Source organism: Rattus norvegicus, chromosome 17 (assembly GCF_036323735.1).
Source record: "Rattus norvegicus strain BN/NHsdMcwi chromosome 17, GRCr8, whole genome shotgun sequence".
NCBI classification, from domain to species: domain Eukaryota; kingdom Metazoa; phylum Chordata; class Mammalia; order Rodentia; family Muridae; genus Rattus; species Rattus norvegicus.
This window is the reverse complement of record NC_086035.1, coordinates 42,281,216-42,304,302: the sequence shown is the minus strand read 5'-3', so window position 1 is coordinate 42,304,302 and position 23,087 is coordinate 42,281,216. Positions and strand designations below refer to the sequence as shown.

Sequence of the window (23,087 nt, the reverse complement as noted above, 5' to 3'; positions counted from 1 at the left end):
AAGCTATCAAATCTGTTATGTTTAAACAGTGAGACCTCCAAGGAAGGAGATGCCAAGTAGTGCTTCAAAGCTTCGGACCACAATCAAACACAGCATCCTTTTCAACAGAAGCAGAAGCTCATCTGAATATGCTCATGGATGCTGACATCAACATTTAATCATCTCCTCACTCATCCAGGAAGAGGGGGAGATCAGTTACTACTGTACTTTATTGTGTTCAACCAAATCACCATGTTACAAAAATAGCAAGCTGCCATAATAAAAAATAAGGCTCCTCTATCCAGCACCAGATAGCATCATTTTACTTTCAAGCCTAGAAATTGCACACTTGTATATAAACCAATCGAAGATGAGGATTGAGAGTTCATCTTGGTGGATTTTTCCTTTGATGAATATGAAGTGTCCTTCCTTATCTTTTTTGATGACTTTTAATTGAAAATTGATTTTATTTGATATTAGAATGGCTACTCCAGCTTGCTTCTTCTGACCATTTGCTTGGAAAGTTGTTTTCCAGCCTTTCACTCTGAGGTAGTGTCTGTCTTTGTCTCTGAGGTGTGTTTCCTGTAGGCAGCAGAATGCAGGGTCCTCATTGCGTATTCAGTTTGTTAATCTATGTCTTTTTATTGGGGAGTTGAGGCCATTGATGTTGAGAGATATTAAGGAATAGTGATTATTGCTTCCTGTTATATTCATATTTGGATGTGAGGTTATGTTTGTGTGCTTTCATTCTCTTTGTTTTGTTGCCAAGACAATTAGTTTCTTGCTTCTTCTAGGGTATAGCTTGCCTCCTTATGTTGGGCTTTACCCTTTATTATCCTTTGTAGTGCTGGATTTGTAGAAAGATATTGTGTAAATTTGGTTTTGTCATGGAATATCTTGGTTTCTCCATCTATGTTAATTGAGAGTTTTGCAGGATACAGTAACCTGGGCTGGCATTTGTGTTCTCTCAGAGTCTGTATGACATCTGCCCAGGATCTTCTGGCCTTCATAGTTTCTGGCGAAAAGTCTGGTGTGATTCTGATAGGTCTGCCTTTATATGTTACTTCACCTTTTTCCCTTACTGCTTTTAATATTCTTTCTTTATTTTGTGCGTTTGCTGTTTTGACAATTATGTGACGGGAGGTGTTTCTTTTCTGGTCCAATCTATTTGGAGTTCTGTAGGCTTCTTGTATGCCTATGGGTATCTTTTTTTTAGGTTAGGGAAGTTTTCTTCTATGATTTTGTTGAAGATATTTACTGGTCCTTTGAGCTGGGAGTCTTCACTCTCTTCTATACCTACTATCCTTAGGTTTGATCTTCTCATTGAGTCCTGGATTTCCTGTATGTTTTGGACCAGTAGCTTTTTCTGCTTTACATTATCTTTGACAGTTGAGTCAATGATTTCTATGGAATCTTCTGCTCCTGAGATTCTCTCTTCCATCTCTTGTATTCTGTTGGTGAAGCTTGTATCTACAGCTCCTTGTCTTTTCTTTTGATTTTCTATGTCCAGGGTTGTTTCCATGTGTTCTTTCTTGATTGCTTCTATTTCCATTTTTAATTCCTTCAACTGTTTGATTGTGTTTTCCTGGAATTCTTTCAGGGATTTTTGCGATTCCTCTCTGTAGGCTTCTACTTGTTCTCTAAGGGAGTTCTTTATGTCTTTCTTGAAGTCCTCCAGCATCATGATCAAATATGATTTTGAAACTAGATCTTGCTTTTCTGGTGTGTTTGGATATTCCGTGTTTGCTTTGGTGGGAGAATTGGGCTCCGATGATGCCATGTAGCCTTGGTTTCTGGTGCTCGTGTTCCTGCGCTTGCTTCTCGCCATCAGATTATCTCTAGTGTTACTTTGTTCTGCTATTTCTGACAGTGGCTAGACTGTCCTATAAGCCTGTGTGTTAGGAGTGCTGTAGACCTGTTTTCCTGTTTTCTTTCAGCCAGTTATGGGGACAGAGTGTTCTGCTTTCGGGCGTGTAGTTTTTCCTCTCTACAGGTCTTCAGCTGTTCCTGTGGGCCTGTGTCTTGAGTTCACCAGGCAGGTTTCTTGCAGGGGAGAAGTTGGTCCTACCTGCGGTTCCAAGGCTCAAGTTTGCTCGTGGGGTACTGCCTAAGTCCTCTCCGCAGCGGCAGCAACCGGGAAGATCTGCGCCGCTCTTTCCGGGAGCCTCCGTGCACCAGGGTTCCAGATGGCGTTTGGTGTTTTCCTCTGGCGTCTGGATGTGCACAGAGTGCAGTCTCTTCTGGTTTCCGAATTGGCAGTATTAATATAGTAAAAATGGTCATTTTTACCAAAGGCGATATACAGATTCAATGCAATCCCCATCAAAATTCCAACCCAATTCTTCATAAGTTAGACAGAACAATTTGCAAATTCACCTGGAATAACAAAAAACCCAGGATTAGCTAAAACTATCCTCAACAATAAAAAGACTTTCAGGAGAATCACTATCCCTGAATTCAATCAGTATTACAGAGCAATAGTGAAAAAAACTCTATAGTATTGTTACAGAGAAAGGCAGATAGACCAGTGGAATAGAATTGAAAACCCAGAAATGAACACACACACCTATGGTCACTTGATTTTTGACAAAGGAGCCAAAACCATCAAATGGAAAAAAGATAGCAGGGGTTGGGGATTTAGCTCAGTGGTAGAGCGCTTGCCTAGCAAGCGCAAGGCCCTGGGTTTGGTCCCCAGCTCTGAAAAAAAAAGAGAGGGAAAAAAGATAGCATTTTCAGCAAATGGTGCTGGTTCAACTGGAGGTCAACATGTAGAAGAATGCAGATCGATCCATTCTTATCACCCTGAACAAAGCTTAAGTCCATTTGGATCAAAGACATCCACATCAAACCAGATACACTCAAACTAATAGAAGAAAAAGTAGGGACAAATCTCGAACACATGAGTACTGGAGAAAATTTCCTGAACAAAACACCAATGGCTTTTATGCTTTAAGATCAAGAATCGACAAATGAGACCTCATAAAACTACAAACCTCTGTAAGTCAAAGGACACTATTGTTAGTACAAAACAGCAACCAACAGATTGGGAAAAGATCTTTACCGTTCCTACAACTGATAGAGGGCTCATATCCAAAATATACAAAGAACTCACACAAAGTTACATGGCAGGGACATAAATAACCCTATTAAAAATGGGGTTCAGAGCTAAACAAAGAATTCATAGCTGAGGAATGCCAAATGCCTGAGAAACACCAAAGGAAATGTTCAATATCTTTAGTCATAAGGGAAATGCAAATCAAAACAACCCTGAGATTGCACCTCACACCAGTGAGAATGGCTAAGATCAAAAACTCAGGTGACAGCAGATGCTGGCGAGGATGCGGACAAAGAGGAACACTCCTCCATTGTTGGTGGGATTGCAGACTGGTACAACCATTCTGGAAATCAGTCTGGAGGTTCCACAGAAAATTGGACATTGAACTTCCTGAGGATCCAGCTATACCTCTCTTGGGCATATACCCAAAAGATGCCCCAACATATAAAAAAGACACATGCTCCACTATGTTCATAGCAGCCTTATTTATAATAGCCAGAAGCTGGAAAGAACCCAGATGCCCTTCATCAGAGGAATGGATACAGAAAATGTGGTACATCTACACAATGGAATATTACTCAGCTATCAAAAACAATGCCTTTATGAAATTCATAGGCAAATTGTTGGAACTGGAAAATATCATCCTGAGTGAGGTAACCCAATCACAGAAAAACACACATGCTATGCACTCATTGATAACTGGCTATTAGCCTAAATGCTTGAATTACCCTAGATGCATAGAACACATGAAACTCAAGACGGATTATCAAAATGTGAATGCTTCACTCCTTCTTTAAAAGGGGAGCAAGAATACCCTTGGCAGGGAATAGGGAGGCAAAGTTTAGAACAGAGGCAAAAGGAACACCCATTCAGAGCCTGCCCAACATGTTGCCCATACATATACAGCCACCAAACTAAATAAGATGGATGAAGCAAAGAAGTGCAGGCTGACAGGAACCGGATGTAGATCTCTCCTCAGAGACACAGCCAGAATACAGCAAATACATAGGCGAATGCCAGCAGCAAACCACTGAACTGAGAAGGGACCCCCGTTGAAGGAATCAGAGAAAGGACTGAAAGAGCTTGAAGGGGCTCTAGACCCCATATGAACAACAATGCCAACCAACCAGAGCTTCCAGGGACTAAGCCACTACCCAAAGACTATACATGGACTGATCCTGGGCTCCAACCTCATAGGTAGCAATGAATAGCCTTGTAAGAGCACCAGTGGAAGGGGAAGCCCTTGGTCCTGCCAAGCCTTAACCCCCAGTGAGCATAATTGTTGGGGGGAGCGCAGTAAAAGGGGGAGGATGGGGAGGGAAAGCTGATATAGAAGGGGAGGGGGAGGGGTTAGGGGGATGTTGGCCCAGAAACCGCAGCGGGAATAACAATCAAAATGTAAATAAGAAATACTCAAGTTAATAAAGATTAAAAAAAAAAAAAAACCCTGAGGTTCCACCTCACACCAGTCAGAATGGCTAAGATCAAAAAGATGACAGCAAATGCTGACGAGGATGTGGAGAAAGAGGAAAACTTCTCCATTGTTGGTGGGATTGCAGACTGGTACAACCATTCTGGAAATCAGTCTGGAGGTTCCTCAGAAAATTGGACATTGAACTACCAGAAGACCCAGCTATACCTCTCTTGGGCATATACCCAAAGACGCCCCAACATTTTAGAAAGACACATGCTCCATCCACTATGTTCATAGCAGCCTTATTTATAATAGCCAGAAGCTTTCGAACCCAGATGCCCTTCAACAGAGGAATGGATACAAAAAAATGTGGTACATCTATACAATGGAATACTACTCAGCTATCAAAAACAATGACTTTATGAAATTCATAGGCAAATGGTTGGAACTGGAAAATCTTATCCTGAGTGAGGTAACCCAATCACAGAAAAACACACATGCTATGCACTCACTGATAAGTGGCTATTAGCCCAAATGCTTGAATTACCCTAGATGCACAGAACACATGAAACTCAAGAAGGATGACCAAAATGTGAACGCTTCACTCCTTCTTTAAAAGAGGAGCAAGAATACCCTTGGGAGGGAATAGAGAGGCAAAGTTTAGAACAGTGGCAGAAGGAACACCCATTCAGAGCCTGCCCCACATGTTGCCCATACATATACAGCCACCCAATTAGACAAGATGGATGAAGAAGGGCAGGCAGACAGGAACTGGACGTAGATCTCTCCCCAGAGACACAGCCAGAATACAGCAAATACATAGGCAAATGCCAGCAGCAAACCACTGAACTGAGAACGGGACCCCCGTGAAGCAATCAGAGAAAGGACTGAAAGAGCTTGAAGGGGCTTGAGACCCCATATGAACAACAATGCCAAGCAACCAGAGCTTCCAGGGACTAAGCCACTACCCAAAGACTATACATGGACTGACCCTGGGCTCCAACCTCATAGGTAGCAATGAATAGCCTAGTAGGAGCACCAGTGGAAGGGGAAGCCCTTGATCCTGCCAAGACTGAACCCCCATTGAACGTGATTGTTGGGGGGAGTGTGGTAATGGGGGAAGGATGGGGAGGGGAGCACCCATATAGAAGGGGAGGGGGGGAGTAAGGGGGATTTTGGCCCAGAAACCGGGAAAGGGAATAACAATTGAAATGTAAATAAGAAATACCCAATTAATAAAGATGGGGGTGGGAGAGAAGATTAAAGGGATACAAATTGGAAAGGAAGAAGTGGAGAGATCACTATTTGTGGATAATATAATAATGTACGTATTGTGGCCCAAAAAATCCACAAGAGAACTCCTACATCAGATAAACAATTTCATTAAAGTGTCTGGATATAAAATTAACTCAAACAGCTCAGTATCCTTCCTCTACTCTAAGGATAAAAAAGCTGAGAAAGAAATTAGGAAAATGACACTCTTCACAGTAGTCACAAATAATATAAAATACTTTTGTGTGACTCTAACCAAGCAAGTGAAAGATGACAAGAACTTCAACTCTCTGAAGAAAGTAATTGTAGAAGATCTCAGAAGATGGAAAGAGCTCCCATGCTCATGGATTGGCAGGATTAATATAGTAAAAATGGCCATCTTGCTGAAAGCAATCTAAAGATTCAATGAAATCCTAATCAAAATTCCAAGTCAATTCTTCACAGAATTAAAAAGAGGAATTTGCAAATTCATTTGGAATAGCAAAAAGACCAGGATAGTGAAAACTCTACTCAACAATAAAAGAACTTCTGGGTGAATCGCCATCCCTGACCTTGAGCTGTATTACAGAGCAATAGTGATAAAAACTGCATGGTGTTGGTACAGAGACTGGCAGATAAATCAGTGGAATAGAATTGAAGACCCAGAAATGAACCCACACACCTACCGTCACTTGATCTTTGACAAAAGAAAGCATTTTCAATAACTGGTGCTGATTTAACTGGAGGTCAGCATGTAGAAGAATGCAAATTGATCCATTCTTATCACCTTCTACAAAGCTCAACTCCAAGTGGATCAAGAACCTCCACATCAAACCAGATACACTGAAACCAATAGAACTGGGAAAGAACCTCGAACAAATGGGCACAGGGGGAAATTTCCTGAACAGAACACCAATGCTTATGCTCTAAGATCAAGAATAGACAAATGGATTGGACCTTCTAAAATTGAAAAGCTTCTGTAAGTTGGAGGACACTATCATCAGGACAAAATGCCAACCAACAGATTGGAAAAAGATCTTTAACAATTCAACATCGGATAGAAGGCTAACATCCAATATATACAAAGAACTCAAGAAGTTAAACTATAGAGAACCAAATAACCCTAATTAAAAATGAGGTACAGAGCTAAACAGAGTGTCCTCAACTGAGGAATATCAAATGGCCAAGAAGCTCCTAAAGAAATGTCCAACATCCTTAGTCATCAGAAAAATGCAAATCAAAACAACCCTGAGATTCCACCTTACACCAGTCAGAATGACTAAGATCAAAAACTCAGGTGACAGCAGATGCTAACAAGAATATAGAGAAAGAGAAACACTCCTCCATTGTCGGTGCAATTGCAATCTGGTATAACGACTCTGGAAATCAGTCTGGTGGTTCCTCAGAAAATTGGACCTGAGGACCCAGCTATATCACTCATGAGCATATACCTGAAAGATACTCCAAGATATAACAAGGACATATGCTCCATGATGTAGCATAGGATTGCCTTATCAGGCATCACTATGAGGGGAGCCCCTTTGTCCTGGGGAGTCTCAATGATCCAGGGTAGGGGAATACTAAGGTACTGAGGTAGGAGTGGGTCAGTGAGTGGGGGTAGAGAGGCAGGTGGGAGGGAGGGATTAGAGGGTTTGTGGAGAGGAAACTGGGAAGGAGGATAACATTTGAAATGTCAATAAATAAAATAACCAACTTTAAAAAGAACAAAAAAGTTATCACAGTACTTAACAAAACTCATAAAACATATTACCTTTATATTTAGTTTCGTCCTCTTCAACCTGTGACATCTATTGACTGTAGAGAAATATAATCTTAAAATAATGGAAAGGAAACTGACCATGAAACTTGAGTGTGATTTTAAATTACTGTTCCTTTAACATAATTGACTTCCTATCCACTACAATAAAGAAAAAACACTCACCAAATTGGAAAAGAAAGAAAGGCTATGAAATGGAAAATTAAATCCAAATCAGTTAAAATGAAAGAAATTTTTTACTAGTTACAGATATATTGATGTTTTCTCTTCTCTGTTTTGTATAATTTAGAGGAATGCAGAGGCTGTCAAATGCTGTAGAGATTTAAATACCATTGAATTTACCCTAATAAAATGATAGAGAAACAGAAAACAGAACAAAAACAAACAAGCAAAAAAAAAGCTTTATAATCACACTAAAAAGAGAAGTACACTTGGAACAAATTTGTGTTCAAGGAAAAACATTCAGGTCCAAGGATAAAGCCACAGGTATACACTATGATAAAGCAAGACCATGAAAAAAACTGTTGCTTTGAACTTTTAATGAACATTTTTTAATGAAACACTGCTTTGAATTTAATATCAACATCCTTCTGTAACTCCCAATTTATATAACATTTTATCTCTGAGGTAATTTTCTAAAGATCTTATTGTTTAAGAAGGTATAAAAAGGCCAGAGAAAAGAAATAAAGTTGTTGGTTGGATGGTTTGGCTTGGAGGGCTCTGTGCCACCCACCCATCCATCCACCCATCCAAATGTATATTTTGTCTATATGTACACGTGTAGGTGTATGTGTATATATGTAAACATGCATGAATACTTGTGAAGTTGATTGAGACAGATGGTCAGGCTATCCAGAATATGGGTATATGAATGTATAAGGGTCTGTGCATATTTGCCAGTATAAAACATTGTAGTTTTCTTTTCCTTCCTCTCCAGTTCACAGAGTTAACCAGCCTAGCCAGAGAGGCTTCTGGCTTCCTGGACAGAGAAAAACATAGCAATAAATCCTTTGCCTAATCACTTGCTGTTAGCACCAAGTGTCAATAAATCCAGAGGCCTGCAGCTTCTGGGCTTAAAATAACTTAAAAGTCAAGAGTGGCTTCAGTTATTATCGAAAGCAACCCTACTCTCCTGCAAGACCAATTCTTGCCCCCGCCTATGCTCTTCTCCCACAGGCTCCTTCGGAGAGGACGCAGCTGGGGGCTAGGCTTACCACACCTTCTCTCTGAAAATGCCTAGGCCTTGTCTCCATCTGCTTCTCTGCTTGCTTGTATCTCCACTCCATCCTTTCTTTCTCCTGTACTTTCTGACATCTACCTCATGCCCTAGTGGCCATCAAAACCTCTACTGCCACGGACTGACTAATAGCCCTTTGCTCTGGGCCCACCCCTCTGATCTCTCCCTGTTGCCCCTGCAGCCCAACCAGCTCCAAGAGCTCTCCACAACCGCTGAAGCTTCTCCCAGGAGCTTCGGTCCTGGGTCCAAAACCCTTTCCCTGCGGCTGCCAGCTTCCACTGCTGCCTAGGCTGCCCCCTGCTCTGAAATACCAAATCCTCCACCTCTTTCCACTGCTCTCTCACGGACTGGCCTACTGGCCACTGCCACACTTCTCAGTACCAGCAGTCTTTTCACAGCCCCACCCCCAACCACCCCGCCCCCACCGAACCCCGCTATGCCTCCTCCATCTCTTCTCCTAAAGCCAAATCTCCAATTTCGATCCCCTCAATTAAACACTTACTAGCCTCCTCATCATCTTTCTCTAGCTTTCTCTCACCTCTCCCAAGGAGCTACGATCCTGTCTGAGGCAGCCTGCAACCTTTTTCCTGCTTCCTCCTGACTCAGAGTTATCTACTCTGTCTTTATGTCTTCTTTGACCTATATACATCGCAAGCTTCCTTGCTCCTTCCCCCTAAGAACTATAGTCCTGACTGCTGTCCCACTATGCTCTCTCTCAGCAATCCTTCCTGTCACCTAAGCCTTTCCTTGCTCCTGGCTTCAATGATAGTGAGCAACCGTATTCTCTTATCTCAGCTCCAGCTTACATTCTCATAGCTTCTACCTTCAGCTCCCTCGGACAATTCCCTCCCCGACCCTCGGAGCTGCCCTCTCTGTCTTTTCTTCTAAAGGAGCTCCTCCTAGAGCTTACACAAACAAATAATCTCAAAATCCCTTCTATCTTCATCTGTTCTACACTTCCAAAAATCTCTAACTGCCACTTTCAACTCTTAAAAATCTTTTAACTACTAACTTATAGACTGCTTTATAATTCATTTGATGGCAGGCTTTATTCAGCCTATCTGTGTTTTCCAGGGTAAGCCTAAAATAAATATACTTAATAGATAGGTGGTTCTCAGACTCTTCAGAGATCTGCTGAATATGACAGTTAAACTGTTTAAGCTTTCCATTATAGAGACCTGCCTCTTTCTAATAAAAACCTGATAGTCTCTAAAGAAGACAGGGCATGACAACTCCCCCTGGATTACAGTAATGTTGGGAAAATTTCCCTCTGCTTTACCTACTACCAGGGTTCTTTTCAAACTGTAGACATTTTGGGGTTGGTTTCCCAACTCTGCCTAGACAAAGTAAGGTCAGTTTTCCCAAAGTTCCTCTACAAGAAAAATATCTCTTACACCTGAATCTGACAGTCAAAAGCCAAAGCTGATCTATGTGACAACTGAAGATTAAATCCTATCCCATATGACAGCTGAAAACTTACCCTCAGTGCCCAGCCATGGAGAACAGGGAAACTTAGGTTAACCCGTGTAGTTCATGGGAAAGTCTCTGTCACTTAATTGATGCACAAGCCATTTGGATCATATCTCCTGCTATAATTCATCCTTTTTTGCTCTTTGAAGATATTGACAGACCTGCCTAAACCCACCCCAATCACTCTCCAGGAGCCTAGGGTCTCATTTCTTCTGTCAGTCCACCTCGTCATGTTCCTCCTGAATATCAAGGCCATGGTTTTTTATTGTAAAAGAATTCTGGGGTCCCACTCACTCATAGAGTACACAGCCATTCCTTCAGACTATTCAAGCCCCTTCCCTAACGTGCTTCTTTAAAGGCTTTTCCTAGCCCTTCCCCCTTTCCTCATTCCCTCAGACCTTATTCCCTTACCAAAAACACATAAACAAAACAATCTTTCCCAAAATTGACATAAAACTGGCTTCTACAATAGCAGTAGCTTCCAAGACTCAGTTCAGCCTCCCTCCTCTTCCTTTCTTGAGCCTCCACTTGTACACTCCCTCACTATCAAAATTCCCAAAACCCATCTTGCCCTCTAGCCCACCGTGTGATACTATTTCCTTTGCTCACATCATGAACCCCTTTATATTACACTCAAAGACACTTCAGCTACACCTCTGAGCCCCATCCTTAACCAGCCTCAGAGGTCTCAAATATGTCATTCACTCTCTTATATCCAATCAGTTTCTATGCCTGACCTGTTCACCTTACAATATCCCTTTCACCCGGGACATAATTCACTACCTACATTACATATTTCACTCTAATACCAGCTCCCTTCTCTCCTTTCTCCAAATCCACCTGACATTCACCCCAGCAGATAAAACCTTTTACATAACCTAACCCAAACCTACAATGTATATCAGTGGAGTAGCCCCATCTCCACCATATAACCCCTACCTTACCCACTTATCAAGTTATAAAGGCCTAAAGTGAGGAGAATCTAAGGAAATGTTTTAAGGTGTGAAAATACAGGTTACAAAGGTCTGAGGAATGTTTTAAGGTCTAAAGAAATTATTTACAAAGTATGTAAATACAAATCGCAAAAATGTTTTAAGTTCTAAAGAAACAAGGCCTGAGGATATAAAAGGGTAAGTTGCAAGAGTTCTTGAAAATGAAATGATTTAGGGTATATGAAAAGTTGTTTCAGATTTGTTCTCTCTCTCTCTCTTTCTCTCTCTCTCTCTCTCTCTCTCTCTCTCTCTCTCTCTCTCTCTCTCTCCCCAAAACTTTTGCTATAACTCAAAACATAAGTCTGCTCCCCTTCCTACAAAGTGGATTTCAGTACAGATTACAAACAATGCTAAAAACTTTTTATCTTTTTGTAAACTTAAAAACATCTTGTAAGTTTCAGGAAATCGACTTTAATCAACCCCTCACAGGTCAAATGGACTCCACCTATATATAGCTTCAAACCAACAGTCTAAGTTTCTCTACCTGTCTATTGCCCACATTGGGATTCCTCCCCCTTTACCTGTTCTTGGAACGCCCCTTCCCCAACTACTAAGACCATGGACCTAAAAGGTTTAAATCTACACCTAAGATAAAAGGTGTTCCCTAAAATTCTTAACCTTACCTTCTATCTGTCCCTAGTCTATCTGTCCCAGTAGGTTTCAAATCAACTACGGACTGCTCTGGCAGCTCAGCATCTCAGCAGCCCATGTGTTCCCTTGAAGTAAGTCTACAGCCTAGATGGCTCCAAGACAACTAGCCCCAGGTAGTCCAACCACACAAACCGCCCCAAGGCTTCCTATACTACCCTAGCGCCACATGGTCTGATAAAGTTGGGACATCAAACTACACAGCCTGAGCTTCCAGGCCTTAACCAATATTCCAATTGCCTTGAGTCCCTGACAATGATGCCCCAATGTCAGCAGGAAACAGCTAGAGGAAAAACAATACCCACTTACTCAACATTCAATAACTAAATAATAAACCAAAAACAGTAATGACTAAGGCAAATAAATAGTAACTTCTACCCACAAGCACTTAGGAGGCTGAGTCAGGAAGATTGCCTTGAATTTAAAAGGCCAGCCTGGCTTACCCAGAGAGTTCAAGGACAACCTGGACTTCAGCATGAGACTCTGATCTGTAGTGGGGGTGGGAGCAGAAAAAATACACACATATGGGTGGAAAGGAGAAAGAGAAGAGAAGCAGGAGAGGACAAACTTTAAAAGGAAATCTATATGTATCCAGCCACAAAAATGAACTTTGTGTGATTTACAAAATGATACTGGCTTTAAAATTTATTCATGTGTAAGGACACATAGCTATTTTACTTTTTTTCCTTTAAAGAAAAACAAGGCACAAAATCTCACAAGTAAGAACTGATTGGCTTCAAAGTTGCAATCCTCTTGCCTCTGCCTCCTGAGAGCTCAGAGGTAAACAGTGGTGCTCTACCTTGTAATAAACAGACAAGCAATGCCAGAGTAATGGGGTAAAAGTGAAGAGAAGCATTTCTAATATAATGTTAACATACCCTCCCAAACCTCTGCTCTTCAGACAATGTAGCCTTGTACTGGATCCACTGGATCAACTATCACTGACCCTGCTCTTTTAACTCTGTTCAGGGAGGGAAAGGTCACTTTGGACCACAATGTGTGGGTGCCCTTATTCTCTGCAGTCTCCAATAGTATCTGAGCATTTTACCTGTCTCCTCGGTGTCAGGCTGAGGACCATCAGTCCCAGAACAACCCTGTGGAGAAAGCTCAAGCCACAGGCAGCATGGCAGGTTCTTTTGTAGCTTTGATTTTCTGCCATGTTCCAACCAGCTTTGCTACGACAGCATGAACAGATCTGGACTGAAGTATACAGTGGATATTGTTAAATGCTGTCATCCAAACATAGCTAAATGGTTTTTTTCCTCCTCCTCCTCCTCCTCTTCCTCCTCCTCCTCCTCTTCCTCCTCCTCCTTTCTCTCTCTCTCTCTCTCTCTCTCTCTCTCTCTCTCTCTCTCTCTCTCTCTCTCTCTCTCTCTGTCTCTCTCTCTCCTCTTTAAAATGTCATCCTTCAGAGTTTCCAGAGTGGAGCAGTGGTCTATGGCTCTCCATGTATATAAATGTCACAGTGCTCCCTCTAACGTCAAAGCTCCACAGTTGTAAGCAATTCCTGTCCAGAAATCAGAGCAATGGGAACTGTTCTTTCTTATAACCTGTTCTTTTTTATTGTTAGATTTGGGGGAGGGGGTGGATTTTATTTTATTTTTTTATTTTGTAGATTTTATTCTCTCCTGTACACAGGCTCCAGAGTGGTACATGACTCCATGATGCCAGTCATGGAAGCAGTTCTGAGGATGGTTAGCTGCTCTCCACCTGCTTACTCTGATCTACAGAGATGACCTGTTATTAACTGTTGGAGTGCACACTAAGGGAAGACATTGCGTTCTACCCTCATTCTGCCTGAACTAAATGTGCATGCAGCAGGAATTGCTTTGCTCCAGTGATTAAAAAATAAAATAAAATAAAATAAACCAGATTTTGCTGTGTAGCTGGATCTGATCTAGAAGTGGTAATTCTTCTAGAATTCTCAAACGCTAGGGAGACACAACTACAGCATGCTTTGTCCTAAAGTTCTAATGTGTCACAACATTTAAAAGCATATGAATAGATTTACAGAAGAGGGAAAGCAGCCTATTACAGGCAATCTAAAACTAGTCCGAGAGTTCCAGGAACAGATTCTCTCCATCTTCCCATTCCACCACCGATGTCATGTGACTTTTAGTTTGCAATGGAAAAAATAAGAGAAGCCGAAGCTGCTACCATAATCCTACCGTATTTTTCCCCAAACCAAAGCATGAGAGCAAGATGGGGAAGGCGGCGGCCCACCGAAATCATTCATCTTTCTGGATTCTAAAAATAGCTGAAGCTGCCACCATAATCCTACTGCATTTTTCTCCAAACCAGAGCATGATAGCAAGACAGGGAAGTTGGCGGTCTGTCATTGGTCGTTGCTGGATTCTAAAAATAAGTGCTGATCCTAAAACTAATTCCTAACAAAGCCGATATAGGCTGATTGATACTAAACAAAGTAGGCTGAAAAGTACACAGTGGGGGTAGGGTTGCTGACGATTCTATGAAAACAATGCTCCAGGTGAGGCTCAAACTCACAACCTCAGCATCGCCCTAGCGCATATAGCACTGCTTTAGAAGTACCGCGCGCTAACCGATTGCACCACTGGAGCATTCATAAAGTAGCTCTAGTCACTCGTTATTCGGCCTACAAGGAACATCCACCGTTTGGTAGACTACAGTGTGGGTACATATCCAGTCATGCATTCAGATGAGCATCTTCCGACACCCCCACAAGCGGCTCTAATAGCCCTGGCTACACGGTGTGAGGCAGCAATCTGCACGGTTCCAGAGCCATTCCCCACCCTCCGCCTTGGCGTAAAAGGATGTTCTCTGGGAAGACCTGGAGCCCTGGCAAACGGGATTCCCCAAAATTGAGGTTTTTTTCCTCCTGCTTGGTCTGATCTAACAAATGCTGAAGAAACCAAGGAACTTGGTTCCAGAGCGAATAGCGCGTCTTGTCTTGTGTTAGGCGGTCGTCACACAATGGTCTGGAAGGGAGCACGAGCCCTGTGTATTTTACCAAGCAACTGTGTGGAAGTCCTGAGAGTTGAAACGAGAAAACATCCCAGGGTTGGGTCTGAAATTCTGCATTGTCTCCATGCAAAATTAAGCTAGATATTTGAGAAACATAGGTGTTAAAGATTTCTTAGTAAAGCGTGTTTTGACCTAAGCGGACGGGAGGGAAGAGAGGAAAAGGGAAGGGAGGGAGGGGAGAGGAGGGGAGGAAAGGAGGAGAGAGAGAGAGAGAGAGAGAGAGAGAGAGAGAGAGAGAGAGAGAGAGAGAGAGAGAGAGAATTTTTCTAATGTAATCTGACCTGTGGACACACAACCCTGAATGTGTCTAATCTTACCTAATGTCAGTCTGTGTAGTGTCCCTTTTGGTCAGTGCCCATTCACGACCTTGGGAGTGCCTCTGTATTAAACCCTATTTTCTATGAACAACCTGTACATCTCCTAACCCATTTGAGGGAGCATGCAAGGACCAGAGAGCAAGCAATTAATTCGTTCAGTTTGGTTTGGTTTGGTTTGGTTTGGTTTGGTTTGGTTTGGTTTAGCTTAGCTTAGCTTAGCTTTAGTTTAGTTTGGTTTGGTTTAGTTTAGTTTAGTTTAGTTTAGTTTAGTTTAGTTTAGTTTAGTTTAGTTTAGTTTAGAGAGATGGGGGGGTCCCATTCTTTATCCCATAACAGGCTTCAACTCCCAATCCTCCTGTCTCAGCCTTCCCCATGCTGGGATTATGGGTATAAACCAGCACTCCCAATTTATTTCACAGCTTTAAAAATAAAAAATTACACACAATATATCTTTAAACTTGGCTGTATGTAGCTTTGATATGCACAATTGAAATGCTATTTTGATACACAGAAGACACCATTTAGTGTCCCTATAGTCAAGCTAATTAACAGCTCTGCCTCCTCACATAGTCATAATTTCATCTACAGAGTGAGAGAGCTTGAAATCGCTTTGCAGATTTCCAGTGTTCAGAACAGTGTTATCTACATAGAATGTTGCCTGACTCAGTTAGTCATGTATAGATGATCACTGCAGCAGTGAGTTCATGGCTGCTGCAGTTCCTCCTATTGGGAAGACTGTTTCACTCTGATTCTATGCAGTCTCTGGCCTTTCTGCTCCCTCTTCTTTCATGGTTCCTAAGCCTATAGGAGAAGGGTGTGATATAGCTATGTTAACACTTTTTAAATGGGATTGTTTTCTCCTTCTGATAGATCACACTGTTTCATGTTCATTTTATATCCTGAACATTTATTAAAGTTGTCTGTTCTTACATCTTTGTGGTAGGTAGAGCCATCACAGATCTCTACTCGTTATCAGGAAGCAGGCTTGTTCTTCTTTCCATATCCAGTTTGGACTCCTTTCATTTCTTGTTCCTATCATTCTCGCTAGTGGTAGATTGAAAAGAATGGACATTCACCTTGTTTCAAGTCTTAAAAGAAAATCCTTCAACATTTTTGCATTAGTTGTGATGTCAGCTGTGCCTTTTCATGAATGGATTTAATGTATTGAGATGGTTTTCTTCTTTACTTTGTTATGAGTTGTTTTAGTCCTGAATGGATACTGAACCTTGTTAAATTATTTTTTCGGCATCTAGAATTGTAGAATTTTGCTTTCATTCGGTTTGCAAGAACTTTATTGAGTATTTTTGTGTCTACATTCATGAGGGAAATTGGTCTGAAGTTCTCTTTCTTTGTTGGCTCTTTGTGAGGTTTAGGTGTCAGCAGAACTGTGGATTAGTAGAACAAATTAGGTAGTGCTCCTTCTATTTATATTTTGTGGAATAGTTTGAAGACTATTGGTATTAGGTCTTTTTTGGAGGTCTGATAGAATTCTACATTGAAATCTTCTGGTCCCTGGGCTTTTTGTTGTTGATGATGGTGGTGGTAGTAGTGGTAATTGGGAGACTTTTTCTTTTAAAACAGTACAATTTAATAAGGTTGTTATTTCTTTTTCTATTGGATATTTTATTTATTTACATTTCAGATGTAATCCCCTGGAAACTCCTATTTCCTCCTCCCTCCCCTTATTTCTATGAGGGTGCTCCCCCACCCACCAATTCCTGCCTCCCCACCCTAGCATTCCCCTACACTGGGGCATTAAGTCTTGACCTGACTAAGGGCAACTTCTCCTATTGATGCCCAACAAGGCCAATCTCTGATACATATGTGGCTAGAGCCATTGGTCCCTCCATGTGTACTATTTGGCTGGTAGATCCGTTCCTGAGAGCTCTGAGGGTTGTGATTGGTTGATATTGTTGTTCTTCCTATGGGTTGCAAACCCCTTCAGCTCCTTCAGTCCTTTCTTTAACTCCTCCACTAGGGACCTTATGCTCAGTCCAATGGTTGGCTGAGAGAATTTACCTCTCTATTTCTCAGGCTATGGCAGAGTCTCTCATGAGACAGCTATATCAGGCTTCTGTCAACAAGAGTTTCTGGGTTTGGTGTCTGTAAATGGGATAGATACCTGGGTGGAACAGTCTCAGGATGGCCTTCAGTCTCTACTCCACATTTTGTCTCCATATTTCCTGCTGTAATTATTTTTGTTTCCACTTCTAAGAAGAACTGAAACATTCACACTTTGGTCTTCTTTCTTCTTGACCTTCATGTGGTTTGTGAATTGTATCTTGGGTATTCCAAGCTTTGAGCTAATATCCACTTATCAGTGAGTACATACCATGTGTGTTCTTTTGTGACTAAGTTATCACACTCAGGATTATATTTTCTAATCCCCCCATTTGCCTAAGAATTTCATGAACTCATTATTTTTAATAGCTGAGTAGTACTCCATTGTGTAAATGTACCACATTTTCTGTGTCCATTCTTCTGTTGAAGGACATCAGAGATTTTTTTCAGCTTCTGGCTATTATAAATAAGGCTGCTATGAGCATAGTGGAGCATGGAAGGGGAGGAAAAAGGTGGACAGGATCAGGAGTGGGAGGACACTGGAGGGGGTGAAGTACAGAGTGTCAGGAAATTAAACAGAGGTGTGTAGCATTGGAGGATAGGGAACTGAGGGTAGCCACTAGAAAGGCCCTGATGCCAGGAAAACAAGATGCTCCCAGGACCCAACGAAGATGACATTAGCTGAAATACCGAACAAAGGGGAGAGAGAACTCATAGAGATCACATTCAGGGGTTAGGCACCACCCATGGCTGAGGGATGGGACCAACCATCCATCTCAAAAATATTAACCCAAAATTGCTCCTGTCTAAAGAAAATGTAGGAACAGAGTGGAGCAGAGACGGAAGGAAAGGTCATCCAAGACTGCCCCACCTAGGGTTTCATCCCATCTGCAGACACCAAACTCAGACACTATTGCTGATGCCAAGAAGCATTTGCTGACAGAAGCCTGGTATAGCTGTCTCTTGAGAGGCTCTGCCAGAGCTTGAAAATACAGATGCGAATGCTTGAAACCAACCATCAGACTGAGCATGGGCACCCAATGGAAGAGTTAGGGGGAAGACTAAAGGAGCTGAAGGGGGTTTGCAACCCATAGGAAGAAGACATCAACCAACCAGACCTCTCCCCCCCCCTGGGGTGGGGTGGGGGCTCCCAGGGACTAAAGTACCAAACAAAGAGAATACATGGAGAGACCCATGGCCCCAGCTTCAGAGGATGTAGCAGAGGTTTGCTTTACCTGGCCTCAGTGGGAGGGGAGGCCCTTGGTCCTGTGGAGGCTCAATGCCCCAGTATAGGGGAATGCTATGGTGGTGAGGCTGGAGTTGGTGGGTAGGTGGGTGAGCACTGTCATAGAAGCAGGAAGGAAAGGGGGATGGAATGGAGGTTTTTATAAGGGAAACGGGGAAGGGGATAACATTTGAAATGTAAATAGATAAAAAAACAATAATTAATAAAAAAGAAACATTCAGAGTATCCACTATTTGCCCTCTATGCAGGACAGTACACCTAAATTAGAAGGTGCTTGAATGTGCTTTTTTTCCCAGCCATGAACTTCCTCAGGCAGGCTAACTTCATAAAGAAAATGTGATTACTTAGCACTCAGTTCTGGAAATGCAAGGACATGATGCCTGGCATCAACTCTGCACTTAGAAGATTTCATGGTCACTGGTGCCAGAGCATTAGGAATATATAGTGAAGAAAGCACGTGATCACATTTCCAAACAGAAAGCAAAAGACAGAGGAAGATCTTATATTCCCTTCTGAGGACAAGCACAAATTGCCTAAGGACTGCACTTCTTAAAGGTCCCAGAACTTGCTCATGACACTGAGCCAAGATGTGTTGGACCAAGCTCCCAACACGAGTCCTTAGGGATAAACACAATATGTAGGTAATCGTAGATAGCATCATATAGAACTAATCTGATGGAGAGTATGGAGACTGTACTATGTTCACTGTACCCTTAATACAAAACCAGGTTCTACCCAGTTCTGCCATCCCTTCCCTGAGCATTCTGCATTCTTTTCATGTTGCGGTAAAAATAAAAAGCGGCGGACGCAGTCCTTGCGCGTAGCCTTGTGGTCTGGTTCCCGATAGTTCTCGCTCGAGTCAGCTGGAACTAGCGCTAATTTGTCTCAGCAGCTCCATGCTGCCCCAAGTACTTTCTGACCAGGCAGGTCGCTACCACTCCAGTTTCATACAGAGATCGCCTACTCTTGAGATCGCCTATCTCAAGGCTTTCTTACTGTGGACTCTGTTCACATTCCCAACATCTACCCACTAACAGTTTTGGTATAAACTCCCAACAACCCGTTAAAATCAAGCCTCAACAAAAAAAGTTTCAATGGCCACTGGAGCCAGAACTAGTGAGAAGCAGACCTCAAGGGTATGCACAGGAACCGTTTCCGTCGCTTTTCATTTTTACATTTTTAGAGTGTTCTTCAATCTTATACAGGAATTCAGTATCTCTGCCTCACCAACCCTAGACATTAGAACTAAGGTATTCTCACGATTGTGAGAGGATCCATGTGCCAAGCAAAGCAAAGCCACGGCTAGATGGATCAGTATAGAGTGAGTTTTTAAATATATAAAAATGGGGACCATTATGCTGGAAATCAGAATTCATATTCTTAGGATGTCACTAAATGTCCTGCCAATGGGGAAGCAGGAAGAGACCATAGGTTCCATTTGTGACAAGAAAGCTAGAATGAGGCATTAGTATTAGAAAGGGTCTCTAGAAAACAGAATGCAGTAGATGAAGGGTGATGGTAAATATTCCAGAAATCAACAAGAAAAAGAAAGGGGTGTTTGGTTTGTTTGGTTTGGGTTTTTTGTTGTTGTTGTTGTCTTTTGTTTTGTTTTGTTTTTAGATGTAGCAGTAAGATAACCTGAGAAAACAAGCTGAGAAAGTGGACCATCATTTAATCATAAAGAGGAATGCAGAAACTGAGGAGTAAAAATTTACCTCTTCTGGAACACTCCTCCATTGTTGGTGGGATTGCAGACTGGTACAACCATTCTGGAAATCAGTCTGGAAGTTCCTCAGAAAAGTGGATATTGAACTACCTGAGGACCCAGCTATACCTCTCTTGGGCATATACCCAAAAGATGCCCCAACAGATAACAAAGACACGTGCTCCACTATGTTCATAGCAGCCTTATTTAAAATAGCCAGAAGCTGGAAAGAACCCAGATGCCCTTCAACAGAGGAATGGATACAGAAAATGTGGTACATCTACACAATGGAATATTACTCAGCTATCAAAAACAATGACTTCATGAAATTCATAGGCAAATTGTTGGAACTGGAAAATATCATCCTGAGTGAGGTAACCCAATCACAGAAAAACACACATGGTATGCACTCATTGATAAGTAGCTATTAGCCCAAATGCTTGAATTACCCTAGATGCATAGAACACATGAAACTCAAGAAGGATGACCAAAATGCGAATGCTTCACTCCTTCTTTAAAAGGGGAACAAGAATACCCTTGGGAGGGAAGAGGGAGGCAAAGTTAAGAACAGAGGCAGAAGGAACACCCATTCAGAGCCTGCCCCACATGTTGCCCATACATATATAGCCACCAAACTAGAAAAGATGGATGAAGCAAAAAAATGCAGGCCGACAGGAACCGGATATAGATCTCTCCGGAGAGACACACCCAGAATACAGCAAATACATAGGCGAATGCCAGCAGCAAGCCACTGAACTGAGAACAGGACCCCTTTTGAATGAATCTTAGAAAGGACTGAAAGAGCTTGAAGGGGCTCGAGACCCCATATGAACAACAATGCCAACCAACCAGAGCTTCCAGGGACTAAGCCATCACCCAAAGACTATACATGGACTGATCCTTGGCTCCAACCTCATAGGTAGCAATGAATAGCCTAGTAAGAGCACCAGTGGAAGGGGAAGCCCTTGGTCCTGCCAAGACTGAACCCCCAGTGAACGTGATTGTTGGGGAGAGGGTGGTAATGGGGGTAGGATGGGGAGGGGAAGCACATATAGAACGGGAGGGGGGTGTTAGGGGGATGTTTGCCCGGAAACCGAGAAAGGTAATAACAATCGAAATGTAAATAAGAAATACTCATGTTATAAAGATTAAAAAAAATGTACCTCTTCTGACATAACCAATGTATTGTATATCTTCCATGGTTTCTTTTTAATTCCATTGTTGTAACCAGGATAGTGAGAAATTCAGACATCAGAGTTACTGTCCTAGAGTGAGAGATACAATATACTCCTACTAAAATCAGGTTAGTAATCCATGGCTGTGAATGACTAGGATTCAGACAAGTGAAGCTCAAGAGGAAACCTTTCTCCCTTGTTGTGCATGGGGGCGCCTGAGGTCAGAAGAGGACTGAGGTAGAAAATAAGGAACAGGCATGGAGCAGGACAGTGTTGAGTGTCTACTGGTTAGGATTGGGAACTCAACCACCAAAGCCAGAGTTCGATTCCTGACGAGGGAACTTAGTAAAGGGCAAGATGTCCAGATACCTGGAGAGAGCGAGAGAGGGGAGAGAGAGAGAGAGAGAGAGAGAGAGAGAGAGAGAGAGAGAGAGAGGAAGAGGAGAGACAAAGTTTGCCAGATTTCTGATGGAGAAAAGTTGATCAGCCATGTAAAATCTCGAAACAGAGTGACCACACAGGCCGCTCCAACAGACAGGCAGTCAGGAGTGTAATGAACCAACTAAAGTTTATGGAGTTGGAGAGGTATAGAGATAAGAATATTGATAAAGGCACAATTTTCTAGGCTGGAGACAGTAGCTTCCAGCAACTGTGTCAGAAGACAAGTGGAAAATGAGGAACCTGTGTGTGTGTGTGTGTGTGTGTGTGTGTGTGTGTGTGTGTGTGTCTTTTGTCTGTGGATTCAAGGGAAGCTGGGTAGTGCAGCCCTCTCCAGGAACTTAGGCCAGGTATTGAAAACAACAGGCAACAGAGCTCAAGTGCATTTCTTCTTTGAAATTAAGCCAACTAGAATATCAGGCCGGCTTCCCCTGACTTCCCCTCCTAAGGTGACCATCCTGCTTTTGTGGGGCAGGAGCACTGTCTCTGGAGTAGTTCCTCCTGTTTTACCAGAATTGTTGATGTTTTTACCCTGGTGTTATTAAGGATGAACATTAACTTTAACTTTGACTCTAGGGTTTCAGTTTGGTAAATATTCACTAATTCTTTGAGTTGTTATGAGGAGAGGTTTTATGAAAAAAAATCTTAAATAATACACTTTATGCACTTTGCTACCTGTGATGTTTGCTGTGACAACCAATTTGGAAAGTATCATCTATTGTGACAGTGATAAGGAGTGTCAGGAAGTTCTCGGTCTAAACAGGCACAAAGGTAATAAAAGGCAGAGTTACATCTTCTGGGTCTCTGTAAGCCTACTCTGTCTATGTCAAGCCTCTTCTACAGGAACAATGGTGAGAACAGAGTGAAAGTTAAGGTGAAAGACACTAGTCTCTGGTTGTAGTTCTGTGTGACTAGAGCCCATTAATGAAACATTGACAAAAGCAAGTGTTGGCTAGACTTTGTGCAAGCTTTTAATCTCAGGAGTTCCAGAACCACCAGGGCTACACGGTGAGGAGGAATCAGGGAGAAGGAGGAAGAGAAGAAGACAGGACAAAGTGTTTTTTCAGGCTCAGAAAGTAGCTTGTAACTTCATTACTAGTTGTAGGACCTGTGCTGTGGAGTTACAGCCAAAGCTAGCTGACTCCTGGCTAGCAGTGTGGCGTGTGCAATTAAGGTCATTGTGCCCATACATGCTGAGTCTCAGTTGGCAATATGGGCCATGGATTAGTTTATGTGATGGCTACCCCTGGAAATTAGTTACAGGTTGATGTGGGCTAAATATAAGGAAGAGTGCTCTCATTTTTAATTTATATAGGTTT

At 42.2% G+C, this 23,087-nt stretch overlaps 1 non-coding gene and 1 pseudogene across 1 annotated transcript; one reads left to right on the top strand and one right to left on the bottom strand.

Annotated features, from left to right (window-relative positions):
• Positions 12,793 to 13,569, top strand: Vom1r-ps105 (vomeronasal 1 receptor pseudogene 105; annotated as a pseudogene).
• Positions 14,304 to 14,402, bottom strand: Trnar-ucu (transfer RNA arginine (anticodon UCU)). The gene is made up of 2 exons: positions 14,365 to 14,402; positions 14,304 to 14,339 (listed from the first exon to the last, which is right to left on the bottom strand). It is a non-coding gene; the product is annotated as a tRNA-Arg (tRNA).
• Positions 14,403 to 23,087: the final 8,685 nt, after the last annotated feature.